Consider the following 21,782-nt stretch of genomic DNA (forward strand, 5'->3'; position numbering starts at 1 on the left):
GATCATCATGCCTTAGCCTGATGTAAATACTGTTACAGGTCATGCCTGGCTTACTGTGTACTCTTGCTTACATTAGGAAAAAATTAATTTGCACAATGTCTTGTTTATTATATATTTTTCCAGGTTCTACAGGTGGTGGGAAACTTTTATTTTCTTTTATGATTTGTCTTTATGTCCTTTTCCCATTGAAGAAGTTACCTTAGGCTTTTTTTTTTTAATGTTAAGTTATTGCTTTTCTTTTTTCTTTTTTTGGTTTTTCGAGACAGGGTTTCTCTGTGTAGCTTTGTGCTTTTCCTGGAACTTACTCTGCAGACCAGGCTGGCTTCGAACTCACAGAGATCCACCTGCCTCTGCCTCCCGAGTGCTGGGATTAAAGGCATGCGCCACCACCGCCCACCACCTTTGGCTTTCTAATCAGTTTGAAATATTAAATCCATAGTCACTGATTGCAAATACATATTCTGAGATTGTTGCCTTTTCATCATTTAACCACAAGTGTTTTCAGGCAGATGTGTGCATTCTTTTGCATGTTGTTCTATTTTAATTTCTAAGTTGTCTGTTCTATCCCATTTCTCCCAAATTTTCTTGATAGAAGATAGTTTAAGGTAATCTGTTTATTAAAATATATAGACAAAAGAAATGAGCTAATGCTAGCTATATGTGTGTGTGTGTGTGTGTGTGTGTGTATGTATATATATATATATATATATATATATATATATATATATATAATTTTTTTTTTTTTTTTTTGGACAGGGTTTCTCTGTAGCTTTGGTGCCTGTCCTGGAACTCGCTTTGTAGACCAGGCTAGCCTGGAACTCACAGAGATCCACCTGTCTCTGCCTCCCGAGTACTGGGATTACAGGTGTGCGCCACCACCGCCTGGCTGCTAGCTATATTTTTAATTTTTAAATTTTATTGATTATTATATGTACGTGCATTGGTGTGTGCTTAGTGGGTGCCTGTGCCCTGCTGATGCGTGGGGCTCAGGACAGTTTTCCTGCTCTATGTTCCCAGGGTTGTACTCAGGTTATCAAGCTTGCTTGGGAAGTCCTTTTTATTTGTTGAGTCAACTTGCCAGGTCATCTTCTCATTTTCTTCTTTGGTTCTGGGGATGGAAACCAGTTTCTTTTCATTCCTAGGATAGTGCTCCACCACAGAGCATACCTTCTGTATTTCTGTATAATGACAGCATAGTGTTTGTGTGGGTACAACATAACCTGAACCTACTGATGGCCATTTTCTGTTTCTAGTATTCTAAACTGCAAGTGATTGTGCTCACTTGGATTAACTTTTCTCTAGAGCAAAACTGCAATCAGAATTTATGTATAAGCCGCTGAATTCTTTGTGTAGAGGCTCATTTTGGTTTTCTGCAGATGTTGAAAGTGCTATTACTTTTAGAGTAAGTTCAATCCTTTTAGCTAGTGAATTTAAGCATCTTTCATGTTCTTGGATCATTGGTATTTTTTCTTTCTGTTGGTGACCCTGGCCTATTTAGTTCAATTTTTTTACTGACTATTAAAAAAAACTCTGTGTGTATTAAAGGGAGAAATTGCTAGGCATAGGAGCTCATGCTTGTAACCCCAGCTCTTGATGCAGAGGCAAGAGGGTTACTGCAACTTCAAGACCAGTCTGTGGTGTTTCAGGCCAGCTAGGGCTGCATTCGTTTTAACGGAAACTTTTCTTTTTCAGGCAAGGTCTCACAGTATAGCCCAGGCTGCCTCAAATTCACTTTGTTGTTTAGGCTGACTTTGAACTCTCAGTCCTCTGATCTTAAGATTCTCAGTTAAAGTTTCAAATTTTATGTAGATAAACTTAACATATTTTTGAATTCTAGGCATTATTCTTTGTTTTTATTTGTTTGCCAGGAGAAAGATTTTTTTTTTTTGAGGGGGTGGGGGTTTGAGACAGGGTTTTTCAGTGTTGTTTTGGTGTCTGTCTTGGCTCTCACTCTGTAGACCAGGCTGGCCTCATCTTGGCTCTGCCTTCCAAGTGCTGGGATTAAAGGCGTGTGCCACCACTGCCCTGCATAATATGATTTTTTTAAAAAAACATTTTGCTCACCAATAATTCCTTTTTGTGCTTAATATTTTTAGAGCTTATGAAAAAGTTATTTAGCTTAAGAATGATGACCAACAAATAATCCCTGCAACAAAAGTGAATGCAAGAGGCCGGTGTGGGTCACAGGGCAGCATAAAGTGGTTTCTACCTTGTTTTCAAGTCATTTGACAAATTTGCTACATCATAAATACCAAGAGATGTGTGCACCAATTCTGGTAGTAGAGCATGCAAAAAGCCCAAGGTCATTGTCAGTTGAGGCACAGAAGTCACTGCTGAAGCTATGGACAGGCAGCAGGTTTAGGAAAGGAGGTCATAATGAAAGGCGTTTAGGATTGTGGGGCAGGGAGTGGTGGCTTCTACTGCGAATGTACTGGACAGTGTTTTTACCTTTAGAGCATTGCCTTCTACTCAAGTTGGGGATATGATTCTCTTGGGATTCTTTTCTTGATTCCTACAGCTGCCACTGCACTTTCATGACTGTATCCATGGGAACATGAGTAGGATAACATAAGTTTATAACTTGTTGCTAGGCAGATGTAGCTCACAATATATTCAAATGTTCTCATTAAAAAGTGTTTGAAGGGCTGAGGTTTAACTCTGGTAGAGAGCTTGCCTAGCATGCAGGGTATGGATTTGGCTCTCAGTACTGCAGATGAATGAATGAATGAATGAATGAATGATAGAAAGGGCAAAACATTTGGTATTTGCTTTTAGTAGGGAAAGGAAAACAAGGCAGTTTAAAATTATAACTCCAAAATTACATAAATCTTTTGTGGTAGAAATGGCTAGTCTTGTTTTTATTTGATTGGATGTTTAAAATGAAGGGAAATATCTGGAAACCTAGCCCCTTAAACATAGTTCTGGTGTGTATAGACTTAATGTGACACTTGGCCTGTTCCAGTGTGTAAATCAGATCTCAAAGTGGTTTTTCCCCAGATCTTCAGAGTTGAACAACTATCAGGGGAGGTATTATGGACGTTAAGATGCCTACCTCTTTGGTTAACTCTTTTCAATTATAATTTTTGAGTAGGTAATAACATCATTGATAGAAAGATGACTTTTGGTTTTTTTCAAGACAAGGTTTTTCTGTGTAGTTTTGGTGCCTGTTTTGGTGCTCGCTCTGTAGTCTAGGCTGGCCTCGAACTCACAGAGATCTACCTGATTCTGCCCCTACTCCCTCAGTGCTAGGATTAAAGGTGTGTGCCACCACTGCCTGGCCTTACTTTTTTAAAAAGGTGACTTAATTTTAAAAGGCATATATGAAGTGTAATTGGCTTCTAGTTGTGTTGTCCATGTACAGTGAGTAGTTTCTTTTTCCAGAGGCTATCACATTTCTCATCCAGTTACAACCTTAGAATCATTTGATTAGCCATTTAATAGATACTATTTGTGAAGTTCTTTGTAAGTGCTTTATGGAATGATTTTAGGAGCATTTACTATCAACTACATTTCACTGATAAAACTAAGAGATAGCTCAGTAGTACAGTTCCAGAAGACTCAAGTTTGATTCCCAGTACCCAAACCAAGCATTTTAGCCACTTGTAACTCCAGCTCCAGGAGATCTTATGTTTCTAGCCTCTTCAGGCACCTGCCCACATATCTACATGTTACACACACACACACACACACACACACACACACACACACACACACACTTTAAAAAGCAAGGCTGAGAGATGTTAAGTAACTTGCACAAGGTTTAGCCTTGTCCAACAGATGAAACTCTAAGAAAGCAGAGTCCATGATTCTGCTGTCTGCCCTGTGTTATGTCAGTTTTTGTGGGGGTGAGGATATATGTTAATTGCAGGGTAAAGGCTGGTTTTACAATAATGGTTGGTATGCTTTCATTTATTAGCTTTGAATTTATATGTCTGTGACTCAAACCCTCTTATTGAGTATCTCTCTCTCTGTCTCTCGTTTTTTGTTTTTTCAAGACAGGGTTTCTGTGTAACAAGCCCTGGCTATTCTGGAACTCACTCTGTAGACCAGGCTAGCCTGAACTCACAGAGATCCACTTGCCTCTGCCTCCCCAATGCTGGGGTTGAAGGTGTATACCACTGTGCTCAGCACACTTACTTGTATATTTAACAAAAGAACCTTATGTAATTTCTAAATTTTATACTGGGAACATTTGAGAGTTTCTCATCTTTCATTTATTTATTTAAAACCAAAACCCAAACAAACATAAAAAAACTTTATGCTTAATCTGCTAAGTAGGAATTGTTTAGCTGGCTTCCGATGAGAGCTTTGAACAGTTGTTTTGTTATTCAGGATACTCACAGAGATCCACCTGCCTCTGCCTCTGGAGTGCAGACATGCACCACCCCTAGCTGTAAAAGTCTTTTAAATGTGCTCATAAAGCTCAGCTGTTAGGAGCACTGGCAGAGAACCCAAACTGAGGTCTCAGCACCCACGTGGTGGCTCACAACCATCTGTAACTCCAGATCCAAGGGATTTGATGCTCTCCTGTGGCTTTTTGAGGGCAGGAGTCACACCTGTAGTGTACATAGACGTGCAAGTGAGTCACTCTTATGTGTAAAAGTAAAAATAAGTAAATCTTAAAAAATTTACAATTGAAGAATCTAGTCCTGGTGCCTGGGTTGCTATTCTAAACTGCTAATGTGTGCTGGTAGCTTTGCAGCTTGTTTTAGGTGGTGTTTTGTTAAGCTCTGGAGAAGGATCTGTTCCCTCCATTTTGACAGAATAGAAATCTGAGGCCTATGGAGATGAGGAAAGTCTGCTTCAGTCTTCTTGGTAGAGCTGGGGCTCCTTTTCGGAACTGGTAACACTATACCATGTAAGTATTTGCTGCCTTAAGGAATGGCTGGAGGGTGAGACTTGCCCAGAAACCTCTCTGTAGGAGACCAGTTCCCACATTTATTTACTCCAGGGACTCTTGAGGAATGAGGGATAAGAGACTTAGGTAGAAAAAAAGGGGAGAGAAACAGAGAAAACACAGGATAGTCTGGGGTGGGCCTGGATCCTTATCTACCAGTCCAGAACTGTATTCCAAAGGGCTATTTATAACAATGCCAAGGGGATGGGCAAAGGACCTCCCCCTTGCTAGTTACAGACAAGTGTAGAACCTTACAAATACCTGGTACTCAGGCTCGTGATCATATCATCCTCTTAAGCAGTCAGTCCTGCTGGGCACAGCCACTAGGAAGCCTAGGTGGGCTTCTACACCTCTCCTGCCTGTCATCTTTTGGCAGTGATCACATTTCTCACACCTCTACTGGGTCTTGTGTTCTCAGAAATGATGTTTCTCTTTGTGATTATAGAATTGTTTGTTTCTCAAATGGGTGTCTGCTTGGTCAGTCTTCTACTCACCTGCCTCTGCCTCCACCTCCCAAGTGCTGGGATAAAGGTGTGTTCCATCATGCCCGGCCTCAAGATTTAGTTTTAATTCGTTTAGTAATCCATATTTAGTAATTGATACCTCCTAGCCATGGCTGGATTGTGCTGTAGCCCTTTCTGTGGTGTGGCGGTCTAGAGAAGAGTTTGTTAGAACCACAGTTCCTGACAGAGGGAGGGATATGGTCAAATTGAGTGGATATCAGTTAGAATTGATGGACTTGGTGTCATTTCATTCCTGTGGTTGACTTTCTAGAGAAATTAAATGGTTGAGTATTTAGGTAGGTGATATAGAAATGTAGGATATAGATCTGATAGAATAAAAGGGTAGATTTTTGAATCTACTTTTAAAGAGAAACTACTTGTTTGAGATATTTTACATTGCTATAGATTTTAGTTTATTGATACAAATTTAATTTTGTTATACTGTTTGTATATTTCTACTCTTGTTTAAGGTACTGTTTATGCAAGTCATTTAAAATTGTAAAATATAAAATACAGATTAATAGTTATCTATTATAATCAAAGTTACAGTCATGTTAGTTAAGTTTTCTAGATACACATAAATAGATTTTAATTAGGTAAATAATCTTCAAACACTTCAAAGACCTACAGAATATGACACTTAAGAAATTTTTTTTTTGAACTGAGGATCAACCCAGGGCCTTGTGCTTGCTAGGCGAGTACTCTACCACTGAGCTAAATCCCCAACCCTATATTGTATTCTTGCTTGACAACTGTTCTATTATATGTAATTTTACTATGTTAAAGTTAAAACCTTCCTTTTTGATTAGATAGACAGAAAAGGGGAAGTGCTATGAGGTGTCTTTCTGCATGCTGTGATTGTGTTGCTCCCATTGGCTGATAAATAAAGCTGCATTGGCCAATGGCAGGGCAGGATGGAGCCAGTAGGAAAATCCAAGAGAGACAGTGAGAGGAGAGTGGGAGAGACACCAGCCTGCCTGCTCGAGGAGCAGCAGGATGCCTGCAGAGTGGTAATGCCACGGTGTCAACATGCAGATTAATAGAAATGGATTGAGTTAAGTTATAAGAGGTAGCTAGCAAGAAGCCTTGGGACCAAGTGGTTGCAGGCCACAAGTGGGAGAGATTCGTCCTGACCACGGGGCCAGGCAGGACCAGAAACTTCTGGCTACTGGTAGGCAGTGCAGGCATATGGTACAAATCCAAAAGATGCTAAATGGTTTGCATAGTACGAATATCTGTTTCCTGTAGCTGGAAGCAGCCATTATAACCTGATGTGCTGACTTCCTGAGGCTCCTGTTCAGGTACGGGAATGTCTGGGCTACTGTGGCAGGTACAGAATGATTCTGGAGCATTTTTTTCTTGTGAAGCTCTCTGGCATCCCTTCTTCTCAGTATGTTTCCTATGGGCAATTTTGTCTCTCAATGTGTGCCCCCCCCCCACACCTTTTTCTCATGACATCTCTGCTGTTTGCAGTTTTTTGTTTTGTTTTCTAGGCTAGGAGTTAACTCAAGGCCTTTTAAACTAGACCAGGAGTCTGTCAACCTTAATCCCACCCCTCTTTTGTTTGTTTGTTTTGATAAGGTCTTCTGACTGACCTTGAGTTTGCAATTCTCCTGCCTCCATTCCAAGTGCTATATGCATGTGTGTGTGTGAGACAGATGGTCTTCTGTGTAGCTCAAGCTTGTCTTGAATTCAGAATCCTCGTGCCTCGGTTTTTCTAGAGCTGGGATTGCAGGTGTGTGCCATCCCACTAATGTGTTCCGCTTTGGTTTATAATTTCTTTTGACTGTAAACCCCCAAACAGTAGACATTTATGGAAATGGTTTCTGAAGATAGCTTGCTTGCAGAGTGGTCTGTGTTGAGTGGTGGATGTTGGGCATGTGTAGATAGAGGATTTTGCATGTGCATTCACCTTTGGTTGGAGCCTTTTAGGTGACTTCCTATTCTCATAGAGTCAATTTTTCTTTCTACCAAGTTAGTCGTGAGCATTGATCTCAGGTTGTCAATCTTGGTGGCAAGTGCCATTGTCTCAAAAGACAAACAAATCCACAAAAAAAAAGTTCACAGGCTGTTTATTTCATTCTTCTATCTTCAAGTCTTCAAGTCTAATATCAGGAATAGATATTTCTTTTAAAAATAGTATATTGTTTGGTAAATTACAGTTATAAATTAGTCATCAACCCCCCCTTTTTTTGGTTTTTCAAGACAGGGTTTCTTTGTGTAGCCCTGGCTGTCCTGGAACTCACTCTGTAGACCAGACTGGCCTCAAACTCACGGAGATCCCTCTGCCTCTGCCTCTGCCTCCCGAGAGCTGGGATCAAAGGCGTGCGCCACCACTGCCCGGCTAGTTTCCCTTTTTATTTTAAGATAGAGGGCTGGATTGCAGCTCAGTGATAGCAGGTGCCAGGCTTTGGGTTCAATGGCTAGTGTCCCTCCTGCCTCCCCATCCCTGAAAAGGATAAAGCAGTATAGAGTTTGGGGAGCAGGGAGAATCTAATATAGTGTTCACAAATGTGGATTAGTCACAGAAAAGTCATTTGTTATGATGCAGGGCTGTAAAGGTCTGATCCACAGTGATTCCCTATAATAGGCCATTCCACTTCTTGCTCTTTCATATTGTATCATTCCCAAACAACTTAAGACTCAGAGGAAAGAAAATAGTTTCTCATTAGGAAGAGGAAACATTTAAGCCCATGTAGCCTGTAATCCAGTACTAGGAATTGGAAGCATTAGGATTTCATGGTATAGGCAGCTTGGGCTTCATGGTAGTCAGACCCTAGACTCAAAAAATGAGATAAAAGAATTCAGTAACATACTTTGCTTGTTAAGTGTTTTGGGGGGGCGCTAGAGAGGTGATTGAGCACTGGCTGCTCTTCCAGAAGCCAGGGTTCTACTTTCAGCACTCACATGGTGGCTCACAACAGCCTGTGACTCCACTTTTAGGGAGTCTGATGTCCTTTCTGGCCTTCTCAGTCACCAGACACACAGTGGTGCACATATATACAAGTAGGCAAAACACTCATGTGCATAAAATAATAAAAATGTGTTTTGGGAGAAGCATAGCATCAAGCAGCAGGCACACTGTTATCAGAGGGGACATGCAGTGACAGGCATCAAGCCTGGGCCATCTGTAGGTGAGCGTGGAGGAGACAGCTGGCACGTTAGTAAGTGTCCATGTTAGACCCCAGGCCCTGCTGCTGTTCTCTCCCTGAAAACCAGATCCTGTCTCCCTGTATGGGCTTCTATACTGAGCTGACCTTACAGTTGCAGGTAAGGCCTGCTCTCTCTACTGCCAAACTCAGGGTGGGGTTGCTTTACAGCCAGACTTTTATCAGTGCCTTCCTGACCTCACATAGACTAGGTCACTCATATTAACCTCTCCACCTTTGTTTCTTTGCTCTAATGAGAACTGATAACACTAAAGGGTCTGCCTCCCCTTTTACACCCTGTCTGTCCTTCTGCTTGTGCTGTCCTAATAGTCTGAAATTGAAGGGCCTGTCTCCCTTCAGGATCCCTGTCACATTGTCTGTGATGGGTACCTCTCCTAATGAAGCTGCTGCCTGGGCTTGCATGAGGCTTCCTCCCCACTTCAGGTGGGGATGCTACAGCTTTCCTAGTAAAGCTCGGCTGAAGAGTGATTTCACCTCAGCTTCCTTTCTGCAACCTGACATGTTTATAACCTTCATGTATGGGAACCTACTTCAAGCTGGACATGAGCTATCATTGCTAAGGATGACTGCATGTACAAGTCCTGCTTTGTTCTTTGCCTAGATTTGCTTTATGTGTTGTTTCCATACAGGTTAAATGCACCTGTCCAACATCAGTCTGGTACATGTAGTATCCACTGACCGGTCCTTTAGACTGAGTCTCTTGTTGAACATTCGAGTTCATTCCAGTCTATTGCGTAATCAGCAACATTTGATGAGTAACTGTGTAGTCCACAGTGACTGTGTAAGTGACAGTATCTGTTTCTGTAGATAAAAGGGAAAGAATGGTGGTGGCAGCGGTGATGGTCACGCTGAAGGAAAAGTTCAGTGTAAACCTGTTGAGTCGGAGCTACTTTTGAGTGACTGTTGAATTATACGGCATTGTGCTGTGCAGTTAAATATTCCAAAGCTATTAACAGAAATGGTTGGAGAATCTCAAGTGTAAATGTGGTATAGGAAGAATAATTGCTACCAGGTTAAAAAGAAATACCCCGGAGAAAACGTGTCTAATCTAGGAGTAGAACAAAAGCAATCAAAAGTCAATTTAAATTTAATTTATTTGGGAGGCGGGGCTAGGGTTTCATGCAGCCCCAGCTGGCCTTGAACTTGCTGTGTAGCTAAGGATGACCTTCAACTTCTGGTCCTCCATCCTGAGAACGAAGATTGCTGAGTGCTACCACACTCAATTTATGACATACTGGGGATTAAACGCAGGATTTCATGCATGTTAGCAAGCGCTCTACCAACTCTTCTGTATCCCAACTTAACCCCTTCCCCCTAAAATAAGCAATCTCACCTTCATTCAGCCTTACTGACTTTAAACTAAAAACTTCCCTGCCTTAGCTTAGTGCTGCTCTGCTTACAGTTCTGAGCTACCACACTCCATGCACTTAATTTATTAATTTTTTGGTGTGACCAACTGTGACTTTACATCCTCTATATCCATCTTTATTTCCTGTTTTATTTCCCCTTGCCCCACTTTTCCTTGCTTTTTGTTTCCCTTGGTTTGTACAGGAAGATCACTTTAGTTAGAGGAAAACCTGAGTGTGTCAGTTCAGTTTCCAGAGTGGACAGCAGACCAGGAGTTGGCTGCCTGGAGACTCTTAGGAGGAAAAGCATCATCAGAGAGTGAGGGGGTTGCATCTCGGGGGCCCCAAATTGTAAGGGTTCTGCTTCTCCCACTTGGTTCCCAGACTTGTCAGTGCGGTAGACTGCTGTGGTGGAGCAGGGGAACGGTACTGCCCCCTTCCTAGAACTCGGCAGTGGTTAGCTACCTGTGCTCTTTATCAGTTCAACATTTATGAAACACCTGTAATGTGGCAGATACTAGAGATGCCTATGGCTAAGGACTGGGATTGGACAGTGGAGGCAGAAAGAAAAATAATTGGTATTATTTATGAGGTATAACTAAACATGCACTACTAAGCCATCTCTCCAGCCTCTATGATAAGTGCATCTTAAGATGAAAACCCAAACAATGAGAAGGATATACAGTTGAGTTACAAATTTTATTTCTTTGTCCCAATCCAGTAGCCCACTTCTTGTCTTGGGAATTTATTGACTTTTTATATTTTTTTAAACCAAATTTTATACTTTTAAAATAAGTGTGTTACAGTATCTCATGTGTCTTCAGTTTTCCTATCCCTCTACCCCCCTCCCTGTTCTTTTTCTCTTCTGAGTACTTTTTGTTGTTTTATTTTTGAGGTAGGGTCTTCCAACGTAGCCCTCATGGAGGGCCTTGCTCAGCCCCTGTCCCTCAGTTTTTTTTTTTTTTTAGAGACAGGGTTTCTCTGTAACCCTGGCTGTCCTAGAACTCACTCTGTAGACCAGGCTGGCCTCTAACTCAGAGATCCACCTGCCTCTGCTTCCTGGGTGCTGGGATCAAAGGTGTGTGCCACTACCTCCTGGCATTTAAAAAAAAAAAAAAAATCTTAGCACTATGGAAGCAGAGGCAGGGAGATCTCTGTGAGTTTAAGGCCAGCCTGGTCTACATAGTTTCAGGACAGCCCGGGCTACATAGAGACCCTGTCTGAAACAAAGAAATACACACACAGCTTTGGGTTTTTCTAGGTGTGGCCGTGCCACTCCTAACCTTAGCACTTGGGAGGCAAAGACAGGCAGATCTCTGCAAGGCCTACCAGAGTTTACAGTGAGAATCTGTCTCAAAAACAACCAACCCCAAACAGACAACCAGCCAAATTTAAAAACAACAAAACAGCTTTATGGCTGGAGATAAGGTTCAGTGGTTTAAAGTGCATACAGCTCTTGTACATATCCCTATTTTGGCCAATTCACAATTGCCTGTAACTCTAGCTCCAGGAGATCTGTTGGCCTTCTTCTGGCCTCCATGGATACACACATAGGCACATATACACCAATAATAAAATTTTTAAAATAACAGCTTTATTCATATATTTCACTAAACACACTATTTATTATCTAAATGTGGGATCCAATGATCTTGATTGTATTCACAGATCATGCACCTTTTTGCCAGTGGGTAGAACATTCAGAATATTCCTGCCATTTGTAAAGAATTCCTTGGCTGGGTGTGTTGGCACACACCTTTAATCCCAGCACTCAGGAGCCAGAGGCAGGTGGATCTCTGTGAGTTCAAGGCCTGTTCTACAGAGTGAGTTCCAGGACTACCAGGGCTGTTACACAGAGAAACCCTCTGTCTTAAAAAACAAACCAAAACAAAACAAAAAAATTCTGGACTTAACAGTGATCTTCCATTTCTCCCACACCCCACAGCCTCTTGTAACCACTAGTCTATTATGGCTTTTTTTTTTTTTAGATTTATTATTTCATGTGCATGATTATTTTGTCTGTGTATTTGCACCATGTGTGTGCCTGGTGCCCATAGAGGTCAGAAGAGAGTGTTGGATTTCCTGGAACTGGCGTTACAGACAGTTGGGAGCTGCCATATGGGAGCTGGAAATCCAGCTCCAGTTTTCCTCCTAGTATGTCTTTATAATCACCTCTTCATATACTGTCAGGTTTTTGTTTTGTGACTTAGTGCTTTAATTTGGCTTAGTACCTTATACTTTTTTATGGTAGTATAAACCATCTTATGGATGTACTACATTTTGTATTTCCATTTGGTTAATGGGCATTTGGGATCATTTTTGCTTCTTGCCTATTACTTATAATGGTGCTATGACTATTTATGTACAAGTTTTTGGGTGGCTGTATAGAGTGATACCAATGTTTTGAGGAATCAGTTCATTTTATATTCCCAGTACTCCAGACAAATAACTCACTTTGAAAATGGACAAAGAGGCTAGTGAGGTGATGACTCAGGAGGTAAAAGTGCTTGCCATGCAGGCCTGAGGACCAGAGTTTGCTCACTCACTACAGGTGGAAGGAGAACTGACTCCAGAGTTGTCTTCTGACCCTACCACCAACATGCACATACATAATAATAATAAAAATAAGAACTTAAAAACTATAAATATGGAAACAGAAAAGGATTTGAATTAGAAATTTGTCCAGGAAAGATGTTCACAAATTGCCGACAAATGTATTTGCTATTTATTATTCCTCAGGGAAATCCCATTGAGAGACTACATCATATCTACTTGAGCCAAAAGTCAGACAATAACAGGGATTGACTAAGATGGGGAGAAATAGGAACTAATGTTACTGGGAATATAAAATGGAAGTTGATGTTCTTTTCCCTAACTGTTGACAAAATATGGCCCCGTGGAAGGACAGCTAATTCATGGTTTCAAATCATAACCAGGAAATATGCTAGAAGGATATTATAGGGCTAAATGATTTTAAATTGAACACTCTGTTATTAGGAAACATTAAATCATACATTCAAGAATTTTTTTTCTTTTTTAAAGGTTTAGTTTTGATTATGTGTCTGTGTGGGTATGGTAATGTGAGCATACGTGCCTGGGGAGGCCAGAAGAGGGTGTTGGATACTCTAGAGCTGAAGTCACAGGCAGTTGTGAGCCACCCAATGTAGCTGCTGGAAACTGAACTGGGGTCCATGCAAGAACAGTATGTGCTTTTAACTGCTGACCCATTTCTCCAGCCCAGTTTTACTTTGTGTGTATGCATATGTTGTGAGTGTGTATTTATGCATGTGTGTCCATGTGCACATGTGCACATGTTCATGTGGAGACTTGAAGTCGACATCAGGTATCTTCCTTGATTATTCTTCACCAAAACTGAGGTAGGTTCTCTAAAGCTTGATGGTTAGTCTGGTTAGTCAGCTTGCTCCAGAGATTACAAGTGGCCCTCTTTCATAGAGGCTCTAGGGATCCAAACTGCAGCTCTCACACTTGTACAAAAAACACTTTGTCCACTGAACCATCTTCACAGCCCCTTAAACATGAGTTTTTAAAATCATACATTATCAAAATTCAATCTAAAGCCATAATAATGTGGGACTGGATAGACTCAGGTTAAGAGCACTGGCTGCTCTTTCATAGGACCTGAGTTTGATTCCCAGCACCCATAAGGCAGCTCACAACCCTCTGTAATTCTGTTCCCAGGGGATCCAGCACTGACTTCTGTCCTTTGTAAGCACTGAATGCATGTAGTGCACAGACCTACATATAGGCAAAATAACAATGCGTGGACTGTTTTTTAGATAATACCTACTCATTATTAATTTTAAAAATTGATACTTATTGTGAGGGATGATAGTAGGAAAATAATTATAGTCTTTGTTTTATGTAATTAAACCATTATGGTTCTGTAATAGTAGAAAACTTTGTATGTCCAGTAAAAATGCTGCAGTTTATACAGAAGAGTAGTTTGTTAATCTGAGTGGAGGTAATTGAAGCAGTGTTTGCGGGCATTGGGTGGTGTGATGATAGGCATAGCTCAGTATATAGATAGGGTGAGAGTTCAGACCAAGACTGCTTGCTAGACTACAGAAACACCTCCAGTTCATTACATGTCTGAATGTCAATTGATTTCTGCCTATTGTATGTTCAGAAAACTTTTTATTTGCTAAACTTTTAGAGACCCCATTTTAATAATCTGGGAAGGGCCAATTTTAAAACTTTGATACTTATAAATAATATTTGTTATAGTAGCATATACTTCTTTTAACTTGCATTTTGTAATGAAACTGGTGTAGAGCTAATTTTTGTTTTTAATTCTCTTAAATTCCACAGTTTATTTCATACCTGTCAATGAACATTAAAAATTTTTCTATATTTCATAGTATACCAAGTTCTATAGTTACTATCCTAATGAGTCAAGGCTTCCTTGAGAGAGCTGTAGATTATGTGTACACATGTCATACATGTAGATATTTAGAAGTTTATTTTAAGGCAATCATCTGATTGGGAGCTGACAGATTTGAAATCTGTGGGGCAGACTTAAGGGAGGAGTTGAGTCATCATTCTCAACACCTGCTCCCAAGTCCCAGTATTTTCTTATAGACCAGCCTTTCAGTGGATATTATGGAGCATAAACTGTTACTTATCATCTGAGTGTAGAGAGTAACCTGGTCAACCTAATACTTTACAGCAATACCTATGTCATCTCACTAAGGGAAGAACCTGGGGGATAGCTTGAACTGAGGATTAGAAAGGCCAGCAGAGGCATAGTCAGTACCCTGCAAAAGTAAGCAGTGCACAAATATGTTCATTTGAAGCCTTGTGGTAGTGTCTCTAGGCTAGGGCTTTGAAGGTTTACAATTTCTGGCACCATTTATACATACACCAAATGACGCTGTAGGGAGGTGTCCTGCTTTTCCTTTTCTTTCCCTTTCCTTTTCCCTTTCCCCTCCCTCCCTCCCTCCCTTCCTTCCTTCCTTCCTTTCTTTCTTTCATTTGTTTTTCGAGACAGAGTTTCTCTGTGTAGCTTTGTGCCTTTCCTGGAGCTTACTCTGTAGCCCAGGCTGGCCTCGAACTCATAATCTTGGGCTACAGAGTGAGTTCCAGGAAAGACTCCAAAACTACACAGAGAAACCCTGTCTGGAAAAAAAAAATACCTGCAGTAATTCTGTAGATCTGACTAACAGTGTGTGTGTACATTGCGTCGAGGTAAGGAGCTGCTAGGGCACATTCATTTACCTGATGTCAGTTCTAAGACAGCACTTGTACAGCTGCACTTCCTGCCATTAGTGTGAGCCCTCTCTCTGTTGGTGCAGCTATTGATAATTGTGCTTTTTTGTGGTTCTTGTTCTAGGCAGGTCTGAGTTTATTTTGACTTCTCCAAAACTTGGCATCTCCTGACTAGAAACAACAGCCTTAGAGCTAGCATCTTTAGTGCATCAGTTTGTATCTAGAAACGTGGAAGGCACTTTCTTCCCATCTTATAGTTCCTGACTGTACCCAAGGCAGAACTGAGGAACTTCTCCCCTTTCTCCTCCTGCCCCATTCCTCCTCCTCTCTTTTTCTATAATTGAACTCGTTATGTAGCACAGGCTGGCCTCAATCTCATGGTGATCTCCTGCCTCAGCTCAATGCTAGAGTTCTTGAGCTTTTCTTAATCCTCCTTCACCTCTGTCCTGGAAACCAGTGGTCTCTGCTCTGTCTCTCATTTTACCATTCTCAAAATGCTGTATGAATAGACTTTTGATCTTGACTTCCTGTCTTAGTTACTTTTCTGTTGCTGTGAAGAGAAACCATGACCAAGGCAACTTATAAAGAAAGTGTTTAATTGCTCACAATTTCAGAGGGTGAGTCCATGTAGGGAGCATGGTGGCAGGCAGGCAGGCATGGCGCTGGAGTAGTATGTTAGAGCTTACATCTGATCCACAAGCAGGGAGGGGGGGGGGGAGGGGAGGAGAGATTAAGTGAATTATGATAAAGCCACTCAAAAATAAGCAAGCAGTCTTTTAGAAAGAAGTAACCATTACCAGAAGACTGACCCAGGAAGCTCACTCTTCAGGGAAATAGAATTAGCATATGTTCTCAGTGAAACTGACACGCAGCTGACATGCAGCTGTTTACAGAAGCTTTATTTGGGTGGAGCCAGGGAGCTGTTCTTCTAGAGGGTCCAGCATCCACATTGGGCCCTAATGTTCGTAACTCCCAGATACACATGGCATACTGACATACACATATGTAAAAATAAAAAGAAATTTTTTTAAACATTTTATGTATTCATTGGGAAATAAAATAAGTTCAAATAAATGAAGAGAACTGAATAAGAAAAAGAAAATTGTTCCTAATGTTCAGTTAACATAGAAGAGTATCTAAGGCTGGGTGTGGTGGTGCACTTACTTCCATTGCTTGGGAGGTCAGTCCTGTCCACATAGCAAGTCCCAGGACGGCCAGGGCTACATAGAGAGACCTTGTCTAAGAACAAAACAACAACTAAAAGAGACTGGGGCATGAAGCAGATATTACAAAGCTTCTGGTTGCTAAGTTGGGGAGATAGTCATGTTCCTAGAGTTCGGGAGGGCAGCAGTGGCTGCAGGGAGTCACCCAGGAGCAGGAGTTCCACTTGCAGAGAGGAGACTTTCAGAATGTTTCTGTGTATCATTTGTATTGTGGGAGTGCTCAGTACAGACAGCAAATGCCTACCTGTTGCAGGTGGACGGGAGCATGCATTCAGAAGGAAGTGCTGCAGTGAAGGCCCCGGCCCCTTGCGTGCTACAGGAAAGGTGCTCTGTGAATCAGAGATGCTCTATACCTGCTCTGTTGGCAGTGCCACATCCACTTGGTCCACAGCCCTAGGTCTCTGGTGCTGAGTGATGCTCCATAGATCCCAGAAGTGACTCAGTACAGTGAAAAGTTGAGGACCTAGTGTCCCCAAAGCCAAGCTGTAGCTCTTAGAACTGGGGTGCTCTTCTTGGTGTTGCACTCCAGGATGTGACAGGGAGGGAGTCTTGTGCGTGAGATACTCTGAGCTTGTGTTTTGGGTAGATATGAGCCTTGCTGATGGCAAGCATTAGACAGTACCTGTTAGATGAGCTCTGTCTGTGGGGGTGGGGGAGTGGGCAGTCAGAAAACACACCGTTTGCTGCTGTACTTGAGTCACTCATTGCTAGTGTTCTGGCTGACAGCATATAGCCTCAGTACCTTAAGAACTATGCCTAGCCAGATGGTGTCCCAGCACTGGGGGCAAAGACAGCCAGATCTCTTGAGTTCGAGGCCAACCTGGTCTATAGAGAGAGTTCCAGGACTACATAGAGAAAGCCTGTTTCAAAAAAACAGACGAACAAAATTTTAAAAAAGAAAGAAAAAGAGAAAAAGAAAGAATGAACGAACGAACTATGCCTAGCCATGCCTGCTGGTAGAGAGGCCTGTAGACCCAGCTACTTGGAATGTCTCAGCAGAAGCGTTGCTTAAAGTATGATAATAGCTTGTGAGACCAAGTTCAGTGGTAAAGTGTTTGTCTGGTGGGTGCAAGGAACTAGGTTCAATGCCTAATATCACTAGAATAGGGGAAAGTGGTTTTTCAGCTCATAGCAGTATATTTTGGCACAGATACCTGAGGATATTGGATTTCTAAAAAAAACACTAGGCTCTTGCCTTCTGACTCCTGCTCTGTTCTGATACATAGCCATTGAATTGAGATTAAGGACAATGGACCGTCTTCTATAGATTATGATGGTCCTGTTATATCTAATGATACTTTTCTTAAAGCAAATCCACATTTTTTTCCTGTGTATTTTTCTAAAAGTTATATAATTTCTTGTTCATTTACAGAGTTTTTATTTCCAGGGTACATTTTGAAAGATTCATTCACCTCTCCTTTCCTTCCTCCCTTCCTGTTCCTCTTTCCTCTTTCTCTCATAGTCTCAGTCTATAGCTCAGATTTGTGGCAGTTCTCATGCCTCAGCTTTCCAAATGCTAGTATAGTAGGTATGAGCCACCACCACCTCGGCTTTTGTTTTGTTTTGAAACAGGGTCTCACTATGTATCCTTGACTGGCCTGGAACCCACCACGTAGACTAGGCTGGTCACAAACTCTTCAAAGAGAAATCCCCCTACCTCTCCCTCCCTCCCTCAAGTGCTAGGGTTGAAGGCATGATCACCATGCCCACTTTTTTGTTGCTCAAATTGTTCTAGATTTGGCTAGTAGAAGATAGAATTCATTGTTCTCTTAAAAATCTTTGTAGTATAACAAAACATCCTAGGGTCATCTTGTAAACTTGTGAGCCATGAAATAAAACATTTCAAGATATCTTAGTTATTTTATTGGAGACATGTTTAGAAGTCCCATCTGGGAGTTCATGTGCTTAGTTTTCCTCCCTTTAAGGCTTTCTCAGTAGACAGATGGGAACTAAATGTGTTGATGTATGTGTATACAAAGCCATAATTCTTGTGGTAATAGAACTCCTGAGTGCATGTTGTCACCAACAGTTCCTGCCCACCACCATGGGATTCTCTCTAAAACCCTCGCCTTTCCTGTATTTGTGACTCTTCTTTAGCTTAAACATTTGGAAGTTCATTCATGTTCTTATGTGTTTAATTCTTTTTATTGCTCAGTTGTATTCTATTGTATGGATATGTTACAGTTTGGAGAAACTGCTAGACTTTCTCTCCAAAGTATTAGTTGCATTTCATTTTGCCACCATCAGTAAAGAAAGATTCATTTTCTCCACGTTATCACCAGACTTGGGCATTGTTTTAAATTTTGTGCTTATATTTTTGGTTGTGAGCCTAGCCTTTTAACAGCTGAGTCATCCCTCCAGCCCACATTTTGTACTTTTTAGTAAGTATGGTATAGTAGTTACTCATAGAGCTTCAGTTTGCCTCTCCCATATCTGTTGGTTTTAACCTTACCCTTTCTTCTTTACTTTCCCTCCCTCCCTTGAAGGGTTGGTTAGAGGGTATTTTTATTTGATAGGTGTAGCCATGAGTGTCCTCAGGTCCCACCTTCTGGTTCTGCCCGGCCCCATGGTCCCTCAGCTGCTTATAAAATAATAATTCAGAGGCTTAATATTAATTACCAATTGTATGACCTATGGCAGGCTTCTTGCTAGCTACCTCTTATTACTTAATCCATTTCTATTACTCTATAAGTTGCCACGTGGTCATGGCATTACCGGTCTTGGCGTCTTGCTGCTCCTTTGGCGGTAGCTGGCATCTCTTCTGCCTTTGCCTTTCTTCTCTCTCTGTCTTGGATTTCCCACCTGCCTCTAAGCTGCCTTGCCATAGGCCAAAAACAGCCTTATTTATAGCCAATGGGAACAACACATTCATAGCATACAGAAAGACATCCCACAGCACTTTCCCTTTTCTATCTAATCAAAAAAGATTTTAACTTTAACATAGCAAAATTACATATAATAGAACAGTTATCAAATAGAAATTACAGTTATAATATCTAGCCTATTTGTATTTGGCAAAATTAAAGAAAATATTCTGTCATCTAGCCTATATTTATGAGTCTAAAGTTTCATATCTAATTTATCTTTTATCATAACCAATGAAAATTATAACTATCTAGTCTTCAACTCCATCAAAGACCCCAGAAGGATCTTACCTTATATATCTTACCTTATAATATGACCTAAGTAAACAGGAAGTACATTGTAAGCAACTTCCAAAAATCTAGAATGACAGAGACAGCTGCCTGCCTAGACTGTCACCCAAAGTTCCTCTGCAACATTAGGGCATCCATCTTCAGCCTATAGGCCTACCTAGAGTTTTTAGTTGCTTCTCCCTGTGTCCTGTAGAATATCTGGAAGTCTTCTCTGCAAAGCAGGAACCAGAAGGACCATCTCACTTTGTTTGGGTCATTTTTTTCCATGGGTCCTGCATGTCTAGCCGATACAACATTTTGTTAAGCAGTTCAAACAAGAACAGTTTCTTGCCCAAATGTCTAACTTTTGCCATAAAGAAAGCAAATTCCATATGGAGTTACTTCAATGCCCATCATCTTTGAAGTAAATCGGTGCTGCCAGGAGCAGATGTGTCTCACTGTCCAGAAAGTCTTAAGTTTTTAAAAACATTTTAAATGCCATATTCTGTAGGTCTTTGAAGTATTTGAAAATTATCTACCTAATTGAAATCTATCTTATGTATATCTAGAAAATTTAACATGACTGTAAATTTGATTATCATAAATGTCTAATTATTAATATGTATTTCCTAATTATACAATGTCAAATGAGCTGTACAAACATAATACCTTAAACGAGTAGAAATATACGCATAGTATAACAAAATTAACTTTAAACTAAAATCTATAGCAATATAAAACATTTCAAACAAATTGTTGCTCTTTAAAACTAGATTCAACAATCTACCCTTTTATTCTATCATATCTATACTATCCCCCTTTTCTCTTAGGAAGAGATTGTATTTATAATCTACTCCCTTTAAATAAATAAATATTTAGAAACAATGTTTTGGGAATTTGGGTGTAGCTTCTCCTACTTCTCTTCTTCCTGCTGGTTGGGGTGCTGGCAATCTTATCTGGATCTTGAGAAAATTAAGAATTACAGTTAAATCTTGGTTGTAGTAGTCTGTGAGACTGTATCAGGGGTTCTTGGTTAGCCTGGAAGCAATCCACAGGTTCTCATCTACTGTGGAAACAAAACCCTAAACAAAGACAGACATCCATAGATAGGATCTTGCTCTGTAGGACTGGCTGGCTGGGCACTTCCTCGGCCTCCCAAATGTTGGGATCGAAGGCATGCACAACCACACTCAACTTTTGCTAAACACATTCTGTGGTGATAATGTTGTTTTTGTTTGAATGTTTGTCTGCTCCAGAACTCACCTTAATATCTATAAGGCCAATATATTGGGAAGTGTGTCTTTCAGTAGGTTACGAGTCCATGAGAGTTTCACACTCATGAATGGGTGCAGTGTCTTTATAAAAAGGGATTGGTCATTGAGCTGGATCTCTGTTATTTTTTTATTTTTATTTTTATTTTTGGTTATGCAGAAGGAACATTTTTATAAACTTTAGAATTATTTTAAAAAGGCATTCTGGGCCAGGTGTGGGGTGCATATTTTTTAAAAAGATTTATTTATTATCTGGGTGCATATTTTTAATCTTAACACTTGGTAGGCAGAGGCAGGTAGGTATATTTTTGTGAGTTCAAGACCAGTCTACATAGCAAGTTCCAGACCCATCAGTAATACATTCTGAGACTCTTGTCTCAACAAATAAAAACTAAAAAGACATATTCAAAGGTACATGCTACTCCACTTTTATTTGTTACATTCCTGTCTCTTCATCCTTTAGACCAGTGGTTCTCAACCCTCCTAATGCTACAACCCTTTCATGTTGTGATGACCCCCAACCATAAAATTATTTTCTGTAATTTTTTGTTGTTGTTGTTTTGGTTTTTCTCTGTGTAGCTTTGCGCCTTTCCTGGAACTCGCTTTGGAGACCAGGCTGGCCTCAAACTCACAGAGATCCTCCTACCTCTGCCTCCCGAGTGCTGGGATTAAAGGTGTGCGCCACCACCACCACCTGGCTATTTTCTGTAATTTTGATACTGTTATGAATCATATGCAGGATATGCAATGTAGTCTTAGGTGGCCCCTATGAAAGGTCATTCAACCCCCCCCCCCAAGGGTCACAATCCACAGGTTGAGAACCACTGTTTTAGACTCTGTTCCAGCTCCATATTAGTAATTTTAGTGGACTTTATGAATTTCCTAAGATACTGTTTTAAAGTTATTTTATTCATATTATTGTAAGGGTGTAAGGTGAAGGGCAGGTGGTGATGTCATATTCTGAGTCTTAGAAGATCAGAATAGTGGTGATATTTACTGTTTATTACAGCTA

General features: G+C 40.7%; 1 protein-coding gene across 1 annotated transcript in view; it reads left to right on the forward strand.

Annotated features, from left to right (window-relative positions):
* Rcor1 (REST corepressor 1) overlaps nucleotides 1-21,782 on the forward strand; it is a 90,659-nt gene that overhangs the window by 25,396 nt on the left and 43,481 nt on the right. The gene's annotated exons all lie outside the window — the stretch shown is intronic.

This window comes from Onychomys torridus, chromosome 14, assembly GCF_903995425.1.
Source record: "Onychomys torridus chromosome 14, mOncTor1.1, whole genome shotgun sequence".
NCBI classification, from domain to species: domain Eukaryota; kingdom Metazoa; phylum Chordata; class Mammalia; order Rodentia; family Cricetidae; genus Onychomys; species Onychomys torridus.